Consider the following 2,858-nt stretch of genomic DNA (forward strand, 5'->3'; position numbering starts at 1 on the left):
ACTTTGTGGTCATTACTATTTTACTGATCTAGAAAAGGCTTGATATTTCCATTCAGACAATAACTCCCCAAGTCTTTACTCCTGCTAGCATCTGCTATGTAACTTCATAAATTTGATGAGCTACAGGAATGGCGTTAGATAACCTAAGCTGTACTCACTGTGCTTATAAAGCAGTGATGCTGGAGAAGCAAACCCAGTGTGCTGAAAGATAAATAGCAAGTGGTTCTCTAAAGGGAAAATGCCCTAATTCGCAGGGTTTGCCAATTTCCACGGTATAAATACTCCCAAAACTGTAAGGGTCACCAATTTGTTGCAGTTGCCTGAAACTTTGCCATTTTTAGCACTGAAAATCGCAAATCCCAGGAAACACCTAATTTCTCAGGAAACAGGATGGTTGCCATCTGAGTGGCTGGTTCCAAGCCACCAATGTGAAATCACTGAACATGGAGTTGGGAGGAGAGGGGCACATGTGCAAGCCTGGTGAGGACCCATCTCTAGCACATCCCTGCCTGGGGAGTCCTTTGCCTGCTTTTGTTCATATCATCTCTCAATTTAGTGCACCACCAGGAATTCGTTTTCTGGAGCTATCTATCACCAGCCACTGCAACATGAGTTCGATCCCCGACCAGGAAGCAACTCAACATGGTGCAGCAGACCTCTCCTGTCTCACCCACTACTCCCCACAGCAGTGTATTTCAGTAGATCTGCCTGTTTTGCTCCCCACTCTCTCTGATGAATCCTCTCACCACCACCCCTCCTTGTACCTCTGGTCTATACCCCAGTTCTTGTATGCATAAATAAATGAATCTTAAAACAACAACAACAAAGTATCACAAACTGGGTGATTTCAAACGCAGAAATGTACTGTCTCACAGTGCTGCGGGCAATAATTCAAAAATCAAACTGAGCGATGCCAAGCCCTTTCTAGGGAAGAAGATGTTTTACATCTTTCCCAGGCTGGCAGCTGTGCACTGCAATCTCTACTTCTACCTCAGTCTCTACCTATATCACCTGGCATTCTTGCCTGTATGTCTTTGCACCTTCACATGAGTACCTTGTAAGGAACAGTCATACTAGATTAGGAGTGTATCCTACTACCATAAAATTTCATAACAATTTAACTGATTATATCTGCAAGGACCCTATTTCTAAATAAGATCACATTCAGAGGTATTAGAATTCAGGACTTCAACATATTTATTTTGGGGTACACAATTCAATCAGTAACAAGCCCCTGACCAGTATTACAATAACCCTAATAAGTATGTCTAGACTCAATGTTTTAGAAATACAGGAATATTAAAAATTCAATGTTTTAAATATTTTGCACCACATACATGTGTAATTGAATTATTAATAAATTTTAAAAAAGGCCAATTGAATAGAATCCTCTGGCTCAATTTAAAGCTGTTTGCTTTTTTTTTTTTTGCACTTTTTGTGTTAATTTTAATGATTAATAAGGGCACAGGAGTAAAAACCTGATATTTCACTTATTTTGCATAACAAAGCTAACCAAACTGGACATGGAGGATAAAAAAAATATGGAACGCTTCACGAATTTGCATGTCATCCTTGCGCAGGGGCCATGCTAATCTTCTCTGTATCGTTTCAATTTTAGTATATGTGCTGCCGAAGCGAGCACCTGTTTTGCTTTTTTTAAAAAAACATTTATTTATATATGTATACAAGAGCTGGGGTGAGGGCCAGAGCTATGGGGGTGGGGGGGGGGAGGCAAGAGGATTCACCAGAGACAGAGTGGGGAACAGAACAGGCAGACTGACTGAAGTACACTGCTGAGGGGCGCAGCAGGCGAGTCAGGAGAGATCTGCTGCGCCATGTGGGTTGCTACCTGGCCAGCCAGGGGATCGAACTCGTGCTGCAGAAGCTGCGGACAGCTTCATAAGTTGCGTCTTAACCCCTTGCACCACCAGGGAGGCCCTGTTTTGCTTTCTGTACAGTAAAAAAAATACAAGTCAATTAAAAAGATGCCCAATTGAATAGGGGGAAATATTTACATGACATATAACTGTTAAGGAGTTAACATTAAAGATATATAAAAATCCCATACAATTCAACAATAAAAATTTAATAACCCAATTAATAAGAGGGCAGCAGATTTGAACAGACAATTCACCAAAGAGAATATCCAGAAGGCCAAAAAAAAAATGAAAAAGAATGTTCATTATTGAGCCTCTCCAGTGGCACAGCGGGTGAGCGCTGGGTTGTGAAGTTGCCCGCAGCCTCTGCAGCGCTGGTTCTATCCCCAGCTGCTCCCCGGCCACCAGAGGAGGGTCCCACATGGTGCGCAGACCTCTCCTGCCGCCCACTGTTCCCCTCAGCAGTGCACTTCGGTCCTTCTGCCTGTTCGGCTCCCCGCTCTGGCTCTGGTGAATTTTCTCACCCTTCCGCACCTCTGACTGTACCCAGTGCTTGTATAAATAAATAAATAAATCTTTAAAAAAAAAAAAAAAAAAAAAAGAATGTTCATTATTATTTCTAAAAAGGGAAATGCAAATGAAAGCCACAATGAGTTACTATCTCAACAGTGAGATTGCTGGTCCAACAAATATTGGAGAGGATACAGAGAAAAAGAAATCCTATTACACACTCTTAGTGGGAGTGTGAACTGGTGCAATCATTAAGGAAAGCAATCTGGATTTATCTTAAAAAACAAAAAATGGAAATACAATGTGACCCAGTAATCCTCCTCCTGAGCATATATCCAAGGATTATTAACACTAAAATCCATATGTAACATAATGCTCAAAGCAGTGTTATTTACAATGGCTAGGAATTCCATGGAAGCAGTCTAAATGTCCACTGATGGTCAAATGGATCAAGAGGATGTGGTATAGACA

General features: G+C 41.4%; 1 non-coding gene across 1 annotated transcript; it reads right to left on the reverse strand.

The window, feature by feature from the left end:
- Positions 1–1,535: 1,535 nt before the first annotated feature.
- On the reverse strand, positions 1,536–1,642 carry LOC119233074 (U6 spliceosomal RNA). The gene has a single exon (XR_005122242.1). It is a non-coding gene; the product is annotated as a U6 spliceosomal RNA (small nuclear RNA).
- Positions 1,643–2,858: the final 1,216 nt, after the last annotated feature.

The sequence above is a fragment of the Talpa occidentalis genome, unplaced genomic scaffold (genome assembly GCF_014898055.3).
Source record: "Talpa occidentalis isolate TD23 unplaced genomic scaffold, MPIMG_talOcc4v2.1 talOcc4.7, whole genome shotgun sequence".
Lineage (NCBI taxonomy): Eukaryota > Metazoa > Chordata > Mammalia > Eulipotyphla > Talpidae > Talpa > Talpa occidentalis.